A 24,421-nucleotide genomic window follows, 5' to 3' on the forward strand; every position below is an offset into this window, starting at 1 on the left:
GGCGTTCATTCAGAATATGCGGCGTTGACCGGCCGTCCACGAGTGAGTGACTGAAAGCCCCTATGTGACCTCATGACGTCATCTGTAATGCCTGCATCATAAGGAAGGAAGTAATAATAATTGGTTTTTGGGGAAAGGAAATAACGCAGTATCTGTCTCATATATCGTTGTACACCTGAACCGAGCCGTAAGGGAAGGGATGAACGAGGGAGTGAAAGAAGAAAGAGGTGCCGTAGTGGAGGGCTCCGGAATAATTTCGACCACCTGGGGATCTTTAACGCGCACTGACATCGCACAGCACACGGGCTCCTTAGCGTTTTGCCTCCATAAAAACGCAGCCGCCGCGGTCCGGTTCGAACCCGGGTACTCCGGATCAGTAGCCGAGCGCTCTAACCACTGAGCCACCGCGGCGGGTGGTAAGGAAGGAAGAAAAAATAAATTTCCTGCGAGGTGTGTTTCGAACCTGAGCGGGCGCGAACAGAACAGCTTCGCTGGCCACTGCAACTGAGCACTGCGCCATCACCACAGTACAACACTTCGCGCGCTAAACTGCCAGTCTCTCAGTTTGGGTTCGGGTATCGTGGTCTTCTTCAACTTCCATTCGGGCGGCGCGAGCAGATCAGCTTCGCTGGCCGCTGCATTAAAGTAGTAGCCATCGCCGTAGCCGAACACCCGGCGGGCATATGCTTCCCCACTCACAGCACGCAATTAGTATTAAGCGTCCTCCATAATAATTTCGTTTATCTGGTCTCAATTCGCTTTTTTTTTCTCTGCCTCGAAAGTACCAACCTCATCAGCCTTAAATTAACTTGCAGTGTACACGTAGCGGGTTAGGCGAGATAAACATCCAGTTAAATAGATTGCAGGTTTAAATGCTATAGGAGATGCTAACTACGAAAACGTCGCACTTCGCCCGTTGTGTCATTTTGCATCACTATCTCCTAATGTTACGCACTATAGATCATCCTGGCTACGCGCAAACACCAATGGCCTTCACCTGTACTTACTCTTCACAACTATTTCATCGTGTTAAGACATGTCAAGACATGTTAAGACATGTCAAATCAGTCTTCGTTTATTAGCAAGTGAAATCACTGCACTTTAACCCGACAGCGCTAAGGCTCTCGCTCAGCTGAAAGCCTGGCGTCGTGTCGAAAAACCGACGTCACCCGTAACGTCATGCGTGCATGTTTGGATTGAAAATAATTGAAAGAAGGACTCGTAATGTGAATTAAAGCACATGCCTCACGTGTTTCACGTGACTTGACCATATAAAGTGATTTAATTTACGTATATAAAAATTGCCGTAAATTTTAGTCGGAATCCGAACCCACAGCCTTCAGGTCGCCAGCCAGACCCGCAACCGACTAGGTCACGTAGGCACGTTCACTTGCCTGAGGTACGGGGCGAGGGGTTATGCGCGTGTTGTGTTGGCTTAATTAGAAGCTCTGTAATCTGATAATTAGTGGAGTGAACTAGAGACGTGCTGACTAGTGAGGTGCTAATTCATCATCATCATCATCATCATCAGCCTTACTACACCCACTGCAGGGCAAAGGCCTCTCCCATTCTCTCCAATTAACCCTATCCTTTGCCAGCTGCATCCACCCTTTGCCTGCAAACTTCTTAATCTCATCCGCCCACCTAACTTTCTGCCGCCCCCTGCTACGCTTACTTTCTCTTGGAATCCACTCCGTTACCCTTAAGGACCAGCGGTTATCTTGCCTTAGCATTAGATGCCCTGCCCAAGCCAATTTCTTTCTCTTGATTTCGACTAGGATGTCATTAACCCGTGTTTGTTCCCTCACCCACTCTGCCCGCTTCCGATCTCTTAACGTTACACCTATCATTTTTCTTTCCATGGCTCGCTGCGTTGTCCTTAACTTAAGCTGAACTCTTTTCGTTAGCCTCCACGTTTCTGCCCCGTAGGTGAGTACCGGTAAGATTATGCTGTTGTACACTTTCCTCTTGAGGGAAATTGGTAAACTGCCACTCATGATCTGCGAGAATTTGCCATATACGCATCACCCCATTCTTATCCTTCTAGTTATCTCCCTCTCATGATCCGGATCAGCTGTCACTACCTGCCCTAAGTAGACGTATTCCGTCACAATTTCTAGGCTCTCGCTGCCAATTGTGAACTGTTGTTCCCTTGCTAGGCTGTTGAACATTACCTTGGTTTTCTGCATGTTAATTTTTAGACCCATCGATCTGCTCTGTCGGTCTAACTCATTGATCATGATTTGCAGTTCACCTCCTGAGTGACTCAGCAAGGCAATGTCATCAGCAAATCGCAGACTATTTAGGTATTCTCCATTAGGGTGCTAATTAGGGTAACATTATGTGCGTAAGCGGCAGTGTGAAAAAGTTCAAAAACAAGAATGTGGAAACTGTGTCGCGGTAAATTTGTGAATGTGAACACATGTGGTTGGTGTGTGGATAGAAGGCGCTAAAGGGAGCCATTAAAACTGTCGCGTCATACCATTAAAGGCGGAGCTTAAGTGTCTTCCTAATTGTTCGCATTTTCATTTGCCGAGATGGGTATAGTCTTGCGCCGCGGCATCAGAACGCCTTGCCATCCTAAGCACTGCTCCGCTTACTGTTTCTCGGTTGCAATTGTAGCATTAACGAAGCCTTGCCTTCTGCAGTGTTCATAACGGCGTAGCAATCTTCCTAAAGAGAAGTATCTGCGCAGCAAACGCCCCACGTAAATTTATTTCGTGGTTTCAACGTCCCCCCCCCCCCCCCCTGCCATCACCACGTGCACGCATGTGCACGTGTTAGCACTCATACACATTCACACATATACCAGCGCTGCAATGTGCGCATGGTTACAGCCTTCCAGCCCAAAGAGCAGTAAGCTCTGTTTCGTTCCAGTGCCATAACTATGGCTATACCTAAGCACATACCTCATAACTATACCTTCATAGTGTCCTGCTTCTGTTTGGCTTACCGTGCACAATAGCCTCTCTCACTGTCTGCCGATGCCGGCTTCTTCTTAAAGGGAGAGTGAGGACAATTTCATGCAGTTTTCGTTCTTACCCAGTGTATATTCTATGGCACCTTCCGGCTCAGTTGGTGTTTGTTCGACAACAAACGCCATATCTGCTGCTGAGAAAATTGCGCTTAAAATATTCCTCGCCACTAGATTCAACACTCGTGACGCCTACACAGAAAAGAACTCCGTGACCCCTATTTTGAAACGAATGCCATTGTATGCATCCTCAAGAAAGAAAAGAAAAAAGCAACTATGCCGACGCGCCACAGCTTACTTGCAAAATCGGCCTGTGCTGGCGACACTGGCTCTGTACTTCATTTTTTTTTCCTTTTCTAGATTATAAAAGCTCCGTTTTCAATAAAAGCAGCGTATTTGTTGTTACAATGCGGTGCTATATCGGCACATGCAAACTTCAGTTTTTCCTTAATATCTTTTTACCCTTTTTTGTGTTTGTGCAGTTCTGCAGGTGCATGTTAAGAAGTCAGGAGGGATGACTTGAGTGCTATGCAGGTACTTTATTTGGAGATCCATGTCCTTCCTTAGAGAAGACGGTCAGCCTCCCCCTCCGTGGAAGAGAACAGAGCGGATGTACCTCACTATAGCCAGCGCCACACGGACGTCGCCAGGAATCAGGTCTCTCTCCAGGCACGACTGCGTGAACAACGATGGAGAAGAGCACACAGGCGAAGATGTGGGCGTTATAAGTGCGAGGTTCTATACTTTTGTCAACGAAAATATCCTCCTCCTCCTCCTCCCGTTGTCCACTCGGCCGATCGGCTGCGAACCTTCACCGTAGTGGGCGGGCACCCCGATGAAGTGCTGTGGGTTATTTTCGACCACATGGTGTTATTTAACATGACCGAGAATATCGGTGCATGAACATCTTTGCATTTCGCCTACTATACAAAATACAGCGGCCACGGACGGCATCGATCCCGCGATCACATTTGGTTCACCAGCCGAACACTTTGGCAACCGAGCTACCGCGGCGAGCCACTCGAATATTCATAAGGGCAACCTATCGTATTCCTGACGCACAAAGCACATCGGTGTCCACGGTTGATTGACATATCGTGCACCGCCATGTGTAGCACAGAGCTCGAGTTTTTCTCGCGCTCGTCTGCTTCGCAATGTGTTTTAGTTATATCGGAGGGCAGTATACACACGCTCCACTAAATAGGTATGCGCCCAATGGCATAACAGTTTTGACGACTTTGTTCATTGCAACCTAAATGACAGGCGGTGGATAAGATTTTTTTTTTTAGTTTTGAGAGTACTATAGCTGCATGAGGCAGCTCTTAGAGCGTGTTGTATAGGTATATGGCGTTCAGCGTCCAACCGCGACACATTGGCTATGAGGGGTGCCGTATATAGTGGAGGACTCAGGACCAATCTCAACCACCAGAGGTGATTTAACATGTACTCACATGTTACAGCCCACAGGTATTTAACCTCCATCGGAACTCAGCGGCCGCGGCCGGGATTGCATGATCGCTTCCTTTCGCTCAACAGCCGAGCGGTCTAACCACTGAGCCACCGCGACGGATTCGTCAAGACTCCAGTTACGGATTACGGAAGTAATGAACATTGCGGGCTGAGTGCGCGCACATCTGAAAAAGAAATTATGTGCACGCAAAAAAAAAAGCAGAAAAATATCGCGTACTCGACCGAAGTGGATGCTGGCGTTGGAACTGGAGCAATCGAACGCCGAAAATAGCAAGAGAAGTCTGGAAAATGCTTACCCTGATCTCTTCTAAAAACTCCTTAGTCATGCTAATGTCGGTCTCGTACAGCTCCTGTAGGGGAATACAGTCAATATGGGCAGCAATTCTCGTGCACCGTTTAGTAAGCCTTGCGTGTACGGTCACTTTGCTACGTTTCGTCCGACGACAGAATTGCAACCGCCCTCTTTCCTGGGCGAGAAATTTTGTATGAGAAAGCGCGTTGCCTCCCACTTTATTCAATAAAAAGTGCATGGAACTACGCTCTCCAAGGGCTGCACATAAATTGGCCTTTCTTATGCGCCAGGTGCTTTGGTACTACGCTGACAGCAAAGTATGCCATTTCACTGCTTGTCAGTGAAAATAAAGTGGTCATTTTTTTTAAAACTTCGACAGTTCTTCGGCAACGTAAACGTCTTACACCGGTTCCCTTCGCTTTACTGTGCTAACATGAGCCGTTACTTATCCATCCCCGAAGCTGGGACTGAAATGAACCACCTTTTTTTAAATCGTAACGAAAAGCATTTCGATCCGATACCCCAGACGATCCAAAGACAGCACGGTTGCGTTCAACTTACGGGCTTTATCACAGAGAACAGCAGGCCTCCGTTCATCAAACAGTCTAAAATTTTCCGCCGGAAAGATTCCAGCTCCTGCGAAGGAGAATGAAACGTTTCTGAAGTTAAGCGAACTACTACGCTTTACGTGTCATTCAGTTGGCACTGGTTAGCGCACTCTAACTAAGCAAACAGCGCGAAATAAAAAAACAAGACATATGACTTAAAGTCCACAGGATGTACACCGGCGCTGTTCGGAGTGCTTCGTTTTGTGACAGATCCATCGATCGATTGATTGACTGATTGATTTTTTATTGATACTTATTTCCTTTTGTGTATTGTTTCCGCATGTTTACGCGACACTTTGAGTGATAGTCTATCTCACTGCGCGTGTTTGGTGTGCATGCAGGGTTGTGGAGCTTGTTCAGATATGATGAAGACTCACTGAGGCGTTTTTCAGATAAGACCACTTACAGTTTCTCCACTGTTATAGATGTAACACATCTGTATGCCGATGCAGGAAGCTTCTATCATCTACAGCGTGTGGAATAGGACAGAAAGAGAGAAAAATAAAGATGATTACAGGAAATAAGAGTGTTGTGAGTTCTGCGAAAAAGAAAAATTTTTTAACTAGCTAAATAGGATAACCAAGAAATTATTAATTACTTGGAACTAACCAGAAGCACGGAATTCTCAGTTGGAATAGCCCAACAGGCACTGAAACTCCCTTGGACGTCCTGAGGACATCTAGAACGTCCATGGAACGTACAAGTGATTTTCGGTGCCCATTGGGAAGGAGGCTTGCATCATTTGCCATTTAAGAGCGCCCGCAGTAATCTGAAGGTATTCAAAGGTACTGTCAGAATTCGGGAGTGAAATTGGTGCAAACCTCGCGAACCTCGACTAAGCTGCATCAAGGTGCATCGTTGCGCAAATTCTCGGTGCTTACGATAAGCAGGTGCGCTGCGGACCAAGACGAGGAAGCTGATATGTGTGCATATAAAAACGGTCCCTCTTTTTGCCTGTCTCGACGCCAGGCGTGGTCGCTAGGAGGCGGGACGATGCAGCTTTGTCGAGGCTAGTGTGTGGCCTATACACCGCTTTTACAATCCCAACAGTACGCAGTGCGAAAGTGGCGTCCGTATGTTAATCATCATCATCATCAGCCTGACTACGCCCGCTGGAAGACAAAACCCTCTCCCATGTCTCTCCAATTAACCATGTCCATATGTTAATAACGTAGACTAGTGGCTGTGCACGGTTCTCTCAACTGCGAATATTTGAAGACAGGCTTTATAGACTTCTGGAGTGAGTTTACGTGTTAGGAACCCAAACATATTGTATTTCAATAGTTAGGAGTCATTACTGTCATAAGATGGACGTACGATTGCAGTTCGGTCGCGGTGTTTGTATAGTCTACTCGAGATCTCGAAAAAAATGCAATGGATGGACACTGCCTGCACTTGCCTTTGTGACCGCTTGCGCTTCAAACGCGTGCTTCAGCAGCATATCGGTACATGTTGCCAAGAATCTGGCTCCAAGCGCAGCGCTTTTCGATGCTGTCACGACACCTATGGAAAATAAAAAGCACTGTGACGTCCCGACAAAACGGCGCTGCAAACCGGGAAGGGGGGGGGGGGACGTAAATAGAAGGATTTAAATTGGATGCCTAATACCCCTGTCACACGGCCAGTTTCAATCACCCTCGAGTCGAGGGTCTTCGAGATTCTCAATCGCCATCGAACTCGCCGCTGCTACACGGCAAATCTCAATGGCCATTGAAATGGTTCTCGTGTCTTACGCCACGGATGTGTGGCGCCACAATCGCTACTTTGGATTTTGGAAAAATAACAAAAATATTTATTAAATGTATACTAAATGCTGAAATACAGACATACGCGAAAGTCGTTTAAAACCCTTTTAATTACACGTACGCGACGGACATATGCATACACTGCTATAGCCACACTAATACAAGACGAGCCAAAACCAAGCCAGTTCAACTGCGTCGGAGCGCTGCTTCGTCAGGCTTAAGACGTGGGAAATCGCCATGATAGCTGAAAAATAAGAGCTATTTGCCTGTTGAAACTTTATGCGAGGGTAAGAATGGGCAAATTGAAGGCGAATACAACAGCTTGGAACACGATATTGCTTTGAGGGATTAGCGACGAAGCTGTTATCGCTGTGAAGCGGGCGGGCAGGGTGCCGCCATGTTGTCAACGTTAAGTACGCAAGCAACGCAAAGACTGCAACGCAAAATTAATGCACTTAAAACCAGTCTAATATAATTTTAAAATAATTTTACAGGCTGCTTGCATTAAATTTTATGCGAATAATGTTTGTTCATGTTTTTGCACCGTGGATGTGTCGTGTACGAAAGTGCGCTTGGCGCCGCTCGAAGCAACGCTAGCAACCTTGGGCAGCGCTCGAAGGCCCTCGAAATCTCGATGGAGTTCTGCGCTACTCCGTTGACTCGATAGGCTATTGACTCGATCGCCATTGAAACTGCCCGTGTGGCAGCGCTCGATCGCCTTTGAGTCGATAGACTATCGGTTCGAGGGCCCTCGAAATGCCCGTGTGACAGGGGTATTAGACACGACAGTGGAGTCGGCCGGCAGCCGCTGCCGAGACGTGCTTCTCATTGTCTGTGGGAATTTTCGGAAAGTACACAGCAGCAACAGCAACATTCCCCCCTGCCCTCCTCTATATAATCTTCTTACTAACTATAGCGAGCGATGCGCTTCAGTTTTTTCGCCAGGCGTCTTTAGCATTTTCAGGCACGGTTCGTTATTTCCGCCTATATAGTACATGCAGCCCTCAGGAAAGCCAATTCGTTAGCTTTACAGCATAAACCCTCAACAGGTTTTTTTTTTTTAGGTACATAACAAATCTATAAAGGCGCGTGGAAAGCTGCTATACAAAAAAGATTTGTTTCTGGCTACAACAGTTTGTTAATTACACAAATTCAAAAATGCACGATGCCATTCCTGTGCCTTGAAGATTATTTCACGCAGACCCGGTAGAGCATCCGCCTCGCATTCGGGAGGTGCTGGGTTCGATCCCCAGTGCCGCCGGGGACCAACCGCTTTTCTAATGGGTACAAGATTTCGCCCGGCCTGGTGCTCGGCTTTTCCGGGGTGAAATGCTTGGAAAAAGGGTCTTGGACTAATGCTCTCGTGCTTGATATATGTACAATTCACAAGACGCTTCTGTTGACCTGGTCAGCTGCCACACATGCCAAGACTGAATGTCGTGAAAGATGCGCACTGTCATCCAATCTTCCTTTTTAAACTCGCGAAAGGAAGCAACTTCTTTTTCTTCCAGAAACCTTTGGATTTCTCCGATAAAACAGTTACCACGTTTTTGGCTGCCCGAATTGCACTGTCATAGTTTCCTCTCAAGTTGTGGCGCATTTCATTTACGAGTCCTCCAACTCCGTCGCAAGCGTTCTTTCCATGTCCAGTTTTAACCACTGGGCTATAGGGACAATCGCCCTTAGGTAATAACACCACCACGTTGTCGTCCACCCCCTGTGTTACTTTTTGTTGAGCTAAGCAGACGTGAGCGGAGTCGTGGCTGAAATCGTCAATTGCGATGGTGAACCTGTGGATATATTTTATCGTCGTGACCACCCGTGCAAATATTGATACTTGTGCTTTGTGCTAGTGGTAGGTCTGAACTTCGTTTGGAAGTTCGTGTGGAAGGCAGTTTTCTGCAAAGTCTAGGTGGAATGCAATGCACCCATACTGTTGAAAATTAAAAAATTATTTTTTTGGGGGGGACAGGAAATGGCGCAGTATCTGTCTCACATCTCGGCGGACACCTGAACCGCGCCGTAAGGGAAGGGATGAAGGAGGGAGTGAAGGGAGAAATAGGTGCCGTATTGGAGGTCTCCGGAATAATTTAGACCAGCTGGGGATCTTTAAAGTACACTGACATCGCAAAGCACACGGGCGCCTTTGCGTTTCGCCTCCATCGAAACGCAGCCGCCGCGGTCGGGTTCGAACCCGGGAACTCCGGATCAGTAGCCGAGCGCTCTAACCACTGAGCCACCGCGGCGGCTCACCCATACTGTTAATAATAATTGGTTTTTTGGGGAAAGGAAATGGCGCAGTATCTGTCTCATATATCGTTGGACACCTGAACCGCGCCGTAAAGGAAGGGATAAAGGAGGGAGTGAAAGAAGAAAGGAAGAATGAGGTGCCGTAGTGGAGGGCTCCGGAATAATTTCGACCACCTGGGGATCTTTAACGTGCACTGACATCGCACAGCACACGGGCGCCTTAGCGTTTTTCCTCCATAAAAACGCAGCCGCCGCGGTCGAGTTCGAACCCGCGAACTACGGATCAGTAGCCGAGCGCCCTAACCACTGAGCCACCGCGGCGGGTACGCACAATGTGACAAAAAATAAAATTCTATATATCAATATTCATGACTTCGCGCACGATGCGACAGCTTGCGGGAAGTTATCCGCAAAATCGTCCGAGAGGAGATACGTCGATTACTGCCATCCTCCCCACAGCCACAAGCAGCGACTCTGATGGATGTGTTACGGGAAGAAGTGCAACAGGCACTTGGCACCCCGATGGCCACAGAACCCCAGGCCATGACCTACGGCGCTGCAGTAAGGGCTGCTCAGCCCCAACGACAACCCCCACGTCCTCCTCGAGATGAGCCACTTGTTCCACAACGGCGCCTCCCAGCCCCCGCCCGCCCAGCCTATGACCGACGCTCAAGCCCCAGGAAATGCGACTCCTGGAGGACTTCCGACAACCGGCCGTTGTGCTTCCATTGCGGTGAGGCCGGCCATATTCTTCGTCCCTGCCCGTGCCAGCGTATCGGTCTTCGAGGATTTGCCATTAACACCCCACGACCATGCTTCGGACAACGTCCGCAGGAAATCAACGAGTACCTGCGTCGAGAAGAGTACACGCCGAACTGCTTTTCGCGCTCACCATCGCCGTCAACCTCGCGCTTTGCGTTGCCACGCCACAGCTACGCAGCCGTGACACGAGGAAGGTCTCCCAGCCCCCGTAGGACTGAATAATGTTCGATGCCATCCTAACCTCCCTGTTAGCTTGGTAATCAACAGGAAGGTGCTTCATGTTCTTGAAGCACCTCGGTTTCTGCACCTTCCCAATCACCAAGAGCGGCAAACATTCTGTTCTTGTGATTTTGGCGGCAAGTAGCACAGTAATTATTTCCTTGCTGCGCAAGGGCCACCTTTGAATGTAATCGTTTTGTCCGGGAGTGCTTTAAAAACCAGCGCTATTTCATTGGCTTTGAATATATTGATGTTATATTGGCATCTAGTTTTCCTCTTGTGAAAGATCCGGGCGCCAACACATGAGAGAAAGGGAGCGGCAACGAGGAGAAGGTGAGCGCCGGGTGGAGAAGCTAGTGCAATCAGGTGAAATAGGGCGACTCTGCGGCGGCTCGGCTGGAGGTGAGTATTCACTTGGAGGAGGCGACTAACCGGCAACTTGGGAGATTGGCCCACAATGACGGCAAAGCCATGCCACATGACTAGGCAGTCCGCAAGAGGAACAAATAGGCCGATTGTCACCAGTCTGCCAGGGATTGCTGAATTGTCGAAGCGGTCGGAAAAAAGGCGTCGGAGTGTGAGGGACTTGAGGCACAGACACTGGAGATGGACTGTAGGTTGGGCGGTAGTTAGGCGGCCACGGCCGTGCAGCGGCGCCAGTGTAGGTCAGGGGTGCAGCGGCAGGTGCGGGCGGCTGTGCTAATGGGGGCGGAGGGACCGGTGGAAGGGTCTCAGTCACCTGTTCGCTGATGACATTGCGAAGGTCGGGCACCAGGTATGGAGATTGCACGGAGTGGGATGGCAGAAGCAAGAGTTGCTGTGCAACTTTCTCACCCATACTGTTCGCATTGCTTTTTTATCGTGGATAGTTTCGCTTTGCGTCATCCTGATGTGGTTGTGCGCGATCTATCTTGCAAATGAAATCCCAAGATCATTAAAAAAAAGTGGCCACATCGAAAGTCTTTTTCACAAGGCCGGCCGACTCAGGCGATGAGTTCCTTGAGTATCAGGAACATGCCTTTTGGACAGTGATCGAATTCGCCTTAAGGGCACTGTGCTGATGGCGGAATGGAAATGAATGCTCGGCTCATATCATCAGCGTCGATCCTGAGGCCAGTAGCATTCTCAACAGCGCCAAATCAGAGGTGATATTTGGCGCAGATCACGCAAACGCCCACATCTTGTAGCGGAAAACACAGACCCATCACTCACAGCCGAAAATAGGAAGATCTTGTTTATATCTTTGCGAAAAGCCTCTAAGTTTTGTCATGAAGCGATCTGTTGCAAACGTTTTCTCCCCGTCGATGGTGACCGAGATGACATCATTTTATTGCAGTAGCACAGCTAGCCGCATTTTACGGATTACGGGCACACGTGAATACGTCCCTGAGGCCTCTGATGCACGACGAGTTGCAGCTGTCATACTATGTCATATCACAGTCCACCAAATCATACCAAAGTTATACCGCGTTATGACAATGGCAGTGATAAAGGCCTTAGGTTGAAGACCTTAGGGTGAAGGTATTCAAAGTAAATACCTTGAAGATAAAATAAAGTAAAGGTAATCTACACTAAACATTCGCTCAAAGCTATGCTTCGCCACCATGTGGCGCACGTCAACAGCGGAATAAGAGCAAAATGCCACTGCGGAGTGTCAGCTGTCTCACTGATTTGCGACGGAAATGACTGTCGACAACTGCCAGGGAGGCTTCACGCCGGACGACAGAGAAAAGAGGAAAGTCCACACGCTCCGAGTTGTCTTCGCCGAAACGAGGACTGGGAGCGTTCATTAACGTAGGCATTCTTATATTTCATTTTTGAAAGGACTAGGCGGCTGCCGAGGTCGGACGAAAACAAGCCGTGCAGGAACACAGTCGCGCGGCGTAGCCGGCCTTGAAGTCCCGGGGAAGCGTACTCCCCGTTCGTTGTGTCGCTTGCAGCGCCTTACCTCCCGTCGAAACCAATGCAGCGGTGGGGACAGAAACAGCCCTGAAGGGAGGTTTCAGCTTTCGAAACTGGTAGAAAACAAAATATTGGATCCCCCCCCCCCCCCATTTCAACCTGCCTTGTTGCTTGACAAGGCAAGTTTCGTTGTTTTTTTTTTTGACGTCAAAACCGCGTTGATGCACCACCGAAACGATTATAAGACAAGTTCGAATTTCAAAAATTATCTCACGGACTATTTTGTTGCAGACCACTCGGTGCACGCTGCGACTTGTGCTACGTCGTTTTCTAACACTGGTATAAAAATGAGGTGCCGTTATGGCTGCTTCTTAATTACAACTTTTCTACTGTTTAGGCACTCATAACAGTAAGAGCTGTAGTGAAAATAACTGCTCACTGACTCAGGTTGACTTCCTAAAATGTAAGCGTTCACTATAAAGAGATGTTTGTTACAAGTCCAAGACACTGATCGGAGAGCGAACTAATGGTTCTTCCAATAAAATTATATAGCTAGATAAGCGAAGTTGTACTTACATCTGCGCCTGGTCATAGCCCTACAGTTAGGTAAGGTACTTTTGCGGAAAGGGTGGATGCCCTGGATCCATCGTAGGTCAGTATACGGTGCATACATAAACGAGGAAGCATGTTGTCTTTAATCGATAAATAGTTAATGTTTTGCAATTGCTTGGCTTATTTTGGTTCGTGGAGTTTGTGTCTACCGTGACACTGTATGCGCTCCATAAGGCCGTTTGCTTTAATTGGTGACCTCAAAAACTTCGTCCAGGTATTCCCTTCATGTCTCGGCCTGAATGGGCGGTCTGCTGTGGCTTTATACTGTGCATATAACTTCTTTGAGGTTTATTAATTAGCTCTATTTTTTTATTTCATTATCCAAAGAAGCTACTGACATACCATGAACATCTTACGGATGCGGAAAATGCAGCTTGATTATGCAATGCTGCATAAGTATAGACCATGAAATAGATTACACATGTCCAGGATGACCATGCATGTCATTGCCCTGGATACACAAATGATATTCATTCCAGGTCAGTTTTGTCGGGGCCACTTTAAACATCTTCAGGTAATTCGGCGATGCAACGTTTTGAAGTGCCAGCATCAGTTTTATATGGGACTCATTTTGTGACCAAGTTAGTTCGAACCACCAGTTCCATGGACAAATGCTGCTAATTAACTCAGACGTTACTCACGTGAGGGACCCACAAGCCACAAAAAAAAATCTGAGAATTTAACTTTTTTGGAGGAGAGGGAGGGGCAGGTATTATAACTTTTTTAATGTGTGTAAAATATGGCGTATAGCGAGCATGCCGCAATATTTCGGTTTGAACGATAAGGTCATCAGATGGACCACAACGCTTGGTCTAAGCAACGCTCCAGAAAGAGTTACAAAGAAAGAAAAATACGCAGAAATTCCAGCGTGCATCAAATACCTAAAACTGCAAAATATAGCACTCTTTGATGTTGATGGACGTCTTTAGCGATGTCTCTCATTTCTTTTTAACATCGGTCGGTGCTGAATCATCACATGCTGCAGTTCTACCACCACATGAGCTTTGTTACAGACACCACCAGGGCTCTGCCAGCCTACGAACTTTCTCGTACAACGGTGCCAGGCTTGGAGGTCTGCGCACCTTTATACGAGGCTACGTTCCATAAGCTAAAAAAACTCAGCGGAAGACCATTCCGCAAAGCGATAACCCGTGCACCAGGTCCCTTCAATATGAAAAGGAACAACCAGTTTGCACAAAAATACAAATGCATTATTTCTCTACTAAAGTTGAATGACTTTTGGATATTACGTGCCAAGGGAAAAAGTAACTAGAAAACAGGATCACGTATGCGAGTCACGCTTATGGAGTAATCATGAATCGAAGGGCCCTTTGCACTAACCTGGTCTGCCACCGCAGGGCTGGAACTTGGAACTGTCTGCGGCACCAAGGAGAACGCATATAAGAGCCACAGGTCGAAGCGACACCGCTGTTCGACACAGAGGCCGCATTTAGTTAAGCTGTCGTGGCGCAGCTATTGTGCCTAGAGGCATTCCATATCTTGTGCACCGTGGCGCAGGCTTCGCTGTGCCTCCGCAAGGCCGTCATGGCGCGGTGCGCTGGTCCCGGCCGAGAAGTCATTAATAACTTTGTGTCCGCCCGTGGATGGGGCTGCCAGAATGCGAGATGGGCTAACACCGGATGGTTTGTTGACCCAGCGCTTCGAGGCAGTCTGACATAGCTGGCAACAAGGTGCGAATGGCTCGGGGACTTGTGCGATATACTATACATCACATACCCCGCATTTTCTGGCGCAGGTGTTCACTGCGCAGAAGCAGTGGGGTCATTATGAGGAAACAGAAGAGCGAGAGAAACAATGACATACTGTTTTCAAACGATTCAAGGATTCTTAGGCATCAGTTTTAATTGTGAGGCAATTGTAGAATATTGTAAGGTACCGTTATTGAAATATTGCAGGCAGTGGTCCGTTCTTCAAAAACCTTTCTTTAAAAAAACGTTCTTCAAAATCTTTCTTTAAAAGTTTATTCGCCGCTCGCATCGTGTAGTTGTACTGTCATATAAAACAAATGGGAAACGTTTTCCACAATAGTAAAAACATTAAAAGCAATAAAATGCAAGCTTGCTGATGGGGAGATCTGCGGATATATTTACAGTTATAATTAAATCTCACGATATGTGAAAAAATTGCGTTCGTACACTATTTCCCGTTGAAAATCGCGCTTGTTCATAATTCCTATGTGTGGCTTACCTTAATTTCTGCTTGCGGACGTCCCATGTTATGAATCCCTGGCCGATTCGCGAACGCTGGACAACTTGTGCAGAGTCGTAGCAAGCGGGCAAATGGGGACGAAAACGATGACTGGCTTGAACTACTCTTCTCCGCACCTCACTCAAAGGACAAAATTTCCACCTTGCAGCCCAATTCCACAATGCTTTAGCGTATTTGAACTCCCTTTTAAAACGAAGAAGAAAAAAAAGAAATAAAATCATTTTGGCTGGTGCCGCTCGGCTCACGTTAACACAAGGAGAGTCTGTGATAGGCAAAACTAAATACGAGCCTCTTGTCTAGCGACCGGAAGTTTTGCTTGGCTGATCCATCCACTGTAGAAAAAAAAATATATGGTCTATTCTTTACTTTACTTTCATGGATCCCTGGGAGACCTCATACCGATCCTGGTACAGTGGTGCAGCTGTTGAGGGATGCGCCACTGTCGTGCGATTGGTGCACATGTTGCTATCGGTGGGACTTGGGTTGCTTGTGTTGGGTTGCTATCCAGGTTGCTCTTCCCGTGCAACCTCTCGCGACCAATCAATAGCTGAACTGCCATCTGCCACGATGGCATTTAAAGCAGACAGCTGGGCTAGTTGGTGATCTTTAGATTCAATGCACATGGTAACTGCGCTAGAGACACGGACAAAGATAGAAGGACACCACGAACGCTAACATCAACTGGCTTTATTCCAGACAGGCACATGAATATATAGGCAAACGTGTGCATCAGATCACACCCTAAAGCGCATGTGCAACGGCACCTTCTTGTTCAGGAAATGTATTTCTTTAGATGACAGTGATACCGATTGGTTGCTTACGCAAAGCGTTGTTTTTGATCTGAGCTTGCAAACAATGACCCTGGTCTGATTAAATATCGGAGAGCATTTATCCTTACATCGTTTGCAATGTGCCGCCAAGTGTCCCGGACCTGATAATGCCTCGACAGCCAGCTTGTGCTCCATAAGCCGAACATTGATACAACGGCCAGTTTGGCCGATGTAGCAATTCCCGCATGACAGGGGAATTCTGTATACCGCATTAGTCCTGCAGGCCACATATGGCCTTTGATGTTTTATCGGGCAACGGGGCTTCTTTAGAATTGAGGCAACATTAACAGCTTTACACAATTTTCCGAGTTTATCGGGTGCAGTCTGCACAACTCGGACCTCGCCTTTCTGCGCCACCTTCTTTAGGCGGTGTGTCAGCTGATGGATATAGGGCAGTGCCACGTATCTAACCCGCTCATGAGCTTGTAGCTCAGTCGTCGTCGCCGGTTTCTTACCGGTTATCATTTTTTGCAGGCATTCAGTGACAGATGTCAGGAGTTCCCTAGGGAAGCCTGCTTTCGTCAAGCGATCCGCCTGCAGGTGCACACTCTCCATCACCTTGTGTGAGCAGGACTTGTCTATGGCAGCACCAAGGCATGTCTTGGCTATACCTCTCTTTACTAATTTTGAATGGGCCGAATCAAAATTCAAAAGTTCTTTTTTGGACCTTGGCTGGTACATATAGCAAACTCGTGCGTCGGTGAAAAAAAAACCTAACATCTAGGAACTGTAGGCTGCCCTCTTTAGAAAGCTCATGAGTGAAATTAAGACCATAGGCAGAAGACTTAAATACTTGCAAGGTTCGTTCGACTAGAACATCATTTTTGTCATCCTGAGTAGTTTTTGCAACTACCAAAAAGTGATCGACATATCTAAATATCTTTAAAATCCTGTTGTCAAGACACGCTTCAATGCGTCTGTCCAAACTGGCTAAAAACAATTCACTTAGCGCGGGGGCGACACAAGATCCGATGCACACACCATCTCGCTGAACGTTTGAAGAAGGAAACCAGCGCAAAAGACGAAGACACAGGAACAAGGAACACAGGACACCTCTGGACTATCGACTGTATTTATTTGAGAAACGATCACATTTATACCCTTCAGTTATCAACCAAGCTTGCGCACACATGACAGATTAACAAGACAAGGTAAATAGCAGCATCACGTACAACCGCGTGAGTTCATAAATCTAATTTCTTTATCAAATAGACTAACCGTCGTGTCACTTACACATAGATGTCTTTGATTAACGATATGGTATGCCTCTAGAATTTCACGTTGGCTCTTAGTTTTACCGCGTCCAAAAATGGTAGTCTTCTTGAAGAGCGGAATGCATTTGTGCTTTCTGCAATGTTTTGGCAAATTCGCCCCGTCATCTGTGTACACGACCCAGGTAGTGTACTGCTTACCTTTATCCTGCGGGAATGTGTACATCGGGCAGACTGGCCGCTGTCTTAACACCCGGCTCAGAGAACATGAAAGATTGCTTTCCACAGATGACGGGGCGAATTTGCCAAAACATTGCAGAAAGCACAAATGCATTCCGCTCTTCAAGAAGACTACCATTTTTGGACGCGGTAAAACTAAGAGCCAACGTGAAATTCTAGAGGCATACCATATCGTTAATCAAAGACATCTATGTGTAAGTGACACGACGGTTAGTCTATTTGATAAAGAAATTAGATTTATGAACTCACGCGGTTGTACGTGATGCTGCTATTTACCTTGTCTTGTTAATCTGTCATGTGTGCGCAAGCTTGGTTGATAACTGAAGGGTATAAATGTGATCGTTTCTCAAATAAATACAGTCGATATTCCAGCGGTGTCCTGTGTTCCTTGTTCCTGTGTCTTCGTCTTTTGCGCTGGTTTCCTTCTTCAATCATGTACCGACTCGCCCAGCTCTCCACTCTACTAAATCGCTGAACGTACATCCCGCCATCAAAATTTACAAACGTGCTGGAAAGGTAAAACTCTAAAAGAGTTATAAAATTTACCAAAGAAATACCCGCATCATTTTGAAAGCCCACAGTTCCTAAGGATTCAATGCTCTCTTTCACTGTCATTAAAATTTCACTTTGAGGGATAGAATAAAACATGTTTTCGATGTCAATCGAGAAGGCAAAGTTAGCCCCCGAAGTCAAATCCTCTTTTAAGAAAAAATCAATTACATCTTTGGACTTGGCCACTCTGAACGGATCATTAACATGAAGAAGCTTCAACCGCTTTTGGATGAAGCGGGAAAGAAGAGCCTGCCAAGATCCTGTTTCGGTGACAATCGCACGCAGGGGGATTTCAGGCTTGTGTGTCTTAGCTGAGAAGAAGACTATCAAGCCATTCTTGTCAGCACCTTCAATCCTTTTTTGTAGACTAGCTAAATTCAGGTCTTTGCAAAGGAAAATCGCATGCTTTTTAATCCTTGCAGCGGTTAAAGGCTTTTTCACAAAATTTTTCTCGATAGCTTCACACGCTTTGCCTAGGAAGAAGTGTCTTGGCATCACTACAAACCCACCTTCCTTGTCGGCAACAAGCAAGGTGAGATCATTAGATTTTAAATAGTGAACAGTTGCTTTCGTATTGAGCTTAACCTTGCCAGAACGGTAATCCTTCCTTAGGAGACAGTCCATACCTTCAGACGTGCAGCGGCTTTTCTCCTCCTCAACAGCCGAGTTAGCAACCTTTTTCACCATTGAGACAAGTCCCACTGCAGTCTTTTTAGGTTCGGTGCAAAACTTGGGCCCGTAACTAAGTACATGTTCAACGTTTTGTGGCAGGACACACCCACCTAGACAGGTAACTCTCCCGCGCACAGTGTTCTTCTTTTCACTAGTTTTCTTCCAGGAGCACAGCTTCGGTAGACAGGACTGCCAGAGGAAATCAGCCATACGCACAGCTTGCCTGCTCCATGTCCTGAAGAGAGCATCACAGCATTCCTGGTTGGCACTCCTGCTGGCGGCGAGGACACGCAGGCCCATCTGCAGGTGACGCACTTTCCAGCACATTTGTAAATTTTGATGGCGGGATGTACGTTCAGCGAGATGGTGTGTGCATCGGATCTTGTGTCGCCCCCGCGCTAAGTGAATTGTTTTTAGCCAGTTTTTTAGCCAGTTTGGACAGACGCATTGAAGCGTGTCTTGACAACAGGATTTTAAAGATATTTAGATATGTCGATGACTTTTTGGCAGTTGCAAAAACTACTCAGGATGACAAAAAGGATGTTCTTGTCGAACGAACCTTGCAAGTGTTTAAGTCTTCTGCCTATGGTCTTAATTTCACTCATGAGCTTTCTAAAGAGGGCAGCCTACAGTTCCTAGATGTTAGGTTTTTTTTCACCGACGCACGAGTTTGCTATATGTACCAGCCAAGATAAAAAAAAACTTGAATTTTGATTCGGCCCATTCAAAATTAGTAAAGAGAGGTATAGCCAAGACACGCCTTAGTGCTGCCATAGACAAGTCCTGCTCACACAAGGTGATGGAGAGTGTGCACCTGCAGGCGGATCGCTTGACGAAAGCAGGCTTCCCTAGGGAACTCCTGACATCTGTCACTGAATGCCTGCAAAAAATGATAACCGGTAAGAAACCGGCGACGACGACTGAGCTACAAGCTCATGAGCGGGTTAGATACGTGGCACTGCCCTACATCCATCAGCTGACACACCGCCTAAAGAAGGTGGCGCAGAAAGGCGAGGTCCGAGTTGTGCAGACTGCACCCGATAAACTCGGAAAATTGTGTAAAGCTGTTAATGTTGCCTCAATTCTAAAGAAGCCCCGTTGCCCGATAAAACATCAAAGGCCATATGTGGCCTGCAGGATTAATGTGGTATACAGAATTCCCCTGTCACGCGAGAATTGCTACATCGGCCAAACTGGCCGTTGTATCAATGTTCGGCTTATGGAGCACAAGCTGGCTGTCGAGGCATTATCAGGCCCGGGACACTTGGCGGCACATTGCAAACGATGTAAGGATAAATGTTCTCCGATATTTAATCAGACCAGTGTCATTTTCTGCAAGCTCAGATCAAAAACAACGCGAAATACTGGAAGCATTCCTCATTCACATAGAACGGCAGCCTTGCGTAAGCAACCAGTCGGTATCACTGTCATCTAAAGAAATACATTTCCTGAACAAGAAGGTGCCGTTGCACATGCGCTTTAGGGTGTGATCTGATGTACACGTTTGCCTATATATTCATGTGCCTGTCTGGAATAAAGCCAGTTGATGTTAGCGTTCGTGGTGTCCTTCTATCTTTGTCCGTGTCTCTAGCGCAGTTACCATGTGCATTGATTGCCACGATGGGCAGGCTGCCAAGAGTGTATTTACCGGTTCATTAAGGAATAGACCAGGGACCGCACAAACTGACAGACAGCGGCTTTTCGTCCGAGTGGAAGCCTTAATTCTCGCGCACTAAAAGTGATTATTCTCGCAAGACGGCGCCTGTAGGCTAACGCGTATTCGGTACCGATGCAATATGTGCAGTTATTTTAGCGCGATCTCGAAGCAGTGGCGCGGCCTTCTCAGCATCTGTTTCTTGCAGATGCGCCCTCCTCTTTCTAGTGTGGTAGACCTGCTAGGCAGTAGTAGGAAAACTTTATTAATCGGAAGTGTGAGGAAGAGAATCACGGAATATTCGAATTAAAGTTCATGGTGGGCTCTCTTCCAGACTGGACTCTCAAAACTGGAGCGGCAGGTCATTGCGTTGTCCTGCTCGGACCCGCAAGGTGTAGCACTACTAGGCGCATTTTCCGATTTCGGTCATAAGTCCTGAAGCCTGCTTTGTCGCATTTGGTCCATCTGCCCACCGGCTTGTGGGCAACCTGCCGCACATGGCAGGCCTTCATGTGGGTGAAGGGTACACGTGGATGAATGCCTTCAAGGTAAATGCCTTCAGGATAAAGGCCTTTGTGGTAAAGGCCTTTGAGGTGAAGGCCTTCATGATAAATGCCTCTATGGTAAATGTCTTTAGGTCGAAGTTCTTTATGGTTAAAGCCTTTGGTGTAAGGGCCTTTAGCTCAAAGGATGCTTTCTCATTTACAGCACCTAAGGACATTAAGTGCCCGCCGTAACTAGTGCTGCTGCAAGATATTCCGCGCTTAGGCATGCTAAACCCTCTGCAATTTTTTTTTTTAGCTCGTGGCGCCGAATTTGGAGCATCCATACCTCACTGAAATGTTGAGAGAAAGTTGCTCGGCATGACACGAAATAAATTGTCACCGTACATATTGTCGACGCCTTATAAGCCTACTGCAAAAAGTCTAACATATTAGAACAGTATGGTTGTAAGCTGTACGGCAGTGTCATCCAAGGCCAGAAGTCATTCAAATTCCCTCGTAAAGAGCCGCCTGCTGTGCCCGGCGCTAAGCACGACACATGCTTTGAATAATGCACTAAAATTACATATGCCATCTTGCATGTCAACTAGCATCATCGCGTGTTGCATTATTTCTATTACATTAAAAAAAGAGAGTATTGAATTGGTGATAGCGATCTTGAGACTAGTCATTGTAAACGTAGACCGTTTGATTGAATAGTCATTTTATGTCCTGTCGTCGCCCTTCGGAAAGGGGTCATTTCAAGTTCGCCATGCAATGCACACGTTACACGTCTAAGCCACTCTAAATCAGTCGTTGTGGTACACAGACAGCTAGCTAGGTTTACACATGCGGTCAAGAAGCATGGCGCATATATAAGAACCGAGACATGCCTCAGGACATCTCTTGTCCACTTCGTTTGCTCTGCATGACTATGTCTCTGGATTTCTTTGTCTTCGTTATCCTCGTCAGCCGTTGCGACACGTTTGTTTACCGTTTTATCTCTTCGGTTAAAAACGAGCATCACGGATCGTTGTGGACTTTTTATTAGCGCGTTCGTACCCGTGTCGAGAAGGTTGCTTTCGCTGCTGAACCGCCCTTCAGCGTCCCCACCGCTGGAGCACCACCGTGCGGACGTACCGCGTCATGGCCAGAGCCACGCCCAAGTCCGCAGGGACCAGGTCACCCGTGATACACGACTGCCGTGGCACATGCAGGTAGAGGCCACAAAGAGATGCGCCAATGGTGACTCACAATTTGTCAAAAGTTTGGATTATCATAAATGAAAAGGGGATAAACATACAACGATTCTCAGACACTTTTACAACAGTCTGCTGTTAACTTACTACTGATCAGAAAAACTTCATCACGGATCACAAAAGCTGCGCGCCGTTATAAATACGATAAAACGACGTTTACTTTTTATTAAAGGGACAGACTATGGCTTATCGACTATTTTTATTTTTTGCGGCAATCGAAAGCTCCTTGTACAAATAAACGAACACCCAACCGTGGCGTTGAGATGCACAGCTGTATAATTTAAAGCCTAATTTTCCATTTGGTAGTCTGGCTTTCTCGTCGTCGGCGTCTGCAAAGCCTTGACATCGGGGACACGATATATAGTTAGTATAGTAGCTCTGTGTAACTCTGACAGCCGCTTGCCGGGACAGTATCGCTAAAATCCGTGCCGCTCTACGGGGGAGCGCCACCTGAAGAGGGAGCGCCTTCTGGTGTCGAGATCGGCGCAGTGAGCACGTCTCGACCCACGAAATGCTTTGTCAGTTGGCGGCCCCACGTAGAGTGGCACGGGTTGCAACTTGTAGGGCAAGGGGGATCTCTTACATTTGCCCACGATGGTGTTATCTATATACATGCACGAAGATCGCGGCCGGCTTATCGTTGCGTAGCGCTATTTTGAAAGCGTGAAAATGGATTATACCGAAATCATCGCCATGAAACCCGCATAGAGAGGACCAGGATTAGGTCAGGGCGTATCTATCCATATATGCTTCTTGTATAAAATTTAGATATCTGGAGTAGCCTTGTTCCAGGTGATATTATACGTAAGTATGTAAATATCGCCTGCTGACATCAATGCTTGTTTAACTTGTATATAGCACGCGAAACTATAGGTATATTAGTGAGCACGATGGGAAAGCATGGCGTCCCCATAGCTGCAAGAGATAGGGGCCACTTGAGCCTCGCGAAAGGAACGGTTCAACTTTGGGCAGTTAAGCATTTAATGACGTCAGGGGCAGTAATGAACTACCAGGATACCTTCCATGTGTCCGTTTTTGGTCATTTTTTGATGGTGCTGTGGTTTAAGCTCTACGAACTCTCTAAAATCATACGTCATCCTTACCGGGCACTGTCATATGTCGGCCGTACATACACTAAGCCGTTCAAAAAACTTCGGGGAAGCTTAAGTCTCCTTGAGAGTGGAATGCGATAGCATTATGCTTCAATCTGTCGCAGCTTCTGATGCAACTTTGGTGTGTGTCTGCATCAGTTTCTTTGCAATTGTCGGTCCATCAACCGCCGTATTCGGACTGCTAGCTGTAGTAGCAGATATTCGCTATGCTGTGACGGTGCCGAGATTTGACACATCACATTTGTCTCTGCTTTTTGATTTCGATTCTCTATCTAGGCTGTTGTCTAGAAACTAGGTTGCTCACAATCCGATGGTGAGGTTTCCCCCTGCCATAGTGGGCAAGTTTTGGTGACGTCACAAGGTCACGTGACATCTCTCGACCAATCAGCAAATTTCGTGACACCGAACATTCTCGTTGCAGAGCATTGGTGGGACAACTCCAATGTTATATGGCATTAAAAAGCAATCGTGGTTCCGAAATGATTGCAAAACGCTACGCAAAACCCCTTATCGTGCCAATGGTCTAGTTTAATGAATGTGCGAAAGTCCTAACATTGGGTAGTAACCCTCCCTAGATCACAGCACGAGCTTTCCTTTTAGATATGTAAAAAGAAAGCAGAAATAATCGTGTGTAACCAATTAATAAAAATGGCTGGCTCTGAATGTAGAAAGATTGAACAATAAATAGAAACAAAGTTTGGATTTGGAACCTAGTTCCTGGAAGAAAATTGTTGATATATTCACGGCTTGAAAAATTTTAGTCCAAATTTGTTTCAGCTCTCTCAGCCTGAAATACAAACATACAAACAGACGCCACAATTCTGTGAACTGAACATGCCTGACACGTAAATTCCACCGTATAAAAATTTTGCACGAGTCACAAAAGCTTTGCAAGACTCTTGAGCACAATATGATACAACGCAATATGATAAGCGAAATATGATACAATGGTCAAATCTGAAATGATTCGCAGCGTCTCCCAAATAAACCGTTCTCACATATCTGTATTGTGCAAATACATTCGCTTCTGTGCTCAAACTCTCAATCGGAGGCATTCAACTACATAGATCTGTAAATACAGTAAGGAGATTAGGGAGTAGCGGATCATAACTGTGTACCAGGATTTCGCTGACAATACACTTTACTGACAATACACTGACAATACACTATGGTACGATTAGCTTGGTTAATTCACCAACAGTTTCAGACGGTGGACGACCGTCCTTCATGAGGGTTTTAAGTTTGACTTAAAACCCTGATGAAGGACGGTCCACTGTCTCGTTGGTAATATATATATATATATATATATATATATATATATATATATATATATATATATATATATA

The 24,421-nt window shown here is 46.6% G+C and overlaps 1 long non-coding RNA gene across 1 annotated transcript; it reads right to left on the reverse strand.

The window, feature by feature from the left end:
- Positions 1 to 3,513: 3,513 nt before the first annotated feature.
- Positions 3,514 to 5,801, reverse strand: LOC144123459 (uncharacterized). The gene is made up of 4 exons (XR_013313100.1): positions 5,751 to 5,801; positions 5,298 to 5,372; positions 4,741 to 4,794; positions 3,514 to 3,649 (listed from the first exon to the last, which is right to left on the reverse strand). It is a non-coding gene; the product is annotated as an uncharacterized LOC144123459 (long non-coding RNA).
- Positions 5,802 to 24,421: the final 18,620 nt, after the last annotated feature.

The sequence above is a fragment of the Amblyomma americanum genome, chromosome 3, assembly GCF_052857255.1.
Source record: "Amblyomma americanum isolate KBUSLIRL-KWMA chromosome 3, ASM5285725v1, whole genome shotgun sequence".
Lineage (NCBI taxonomy): Eukaryota > Metazoa > Arthropoda > Arachnida > Ixodida > Ixodidae > Amblyomma > Amblyomma americanum.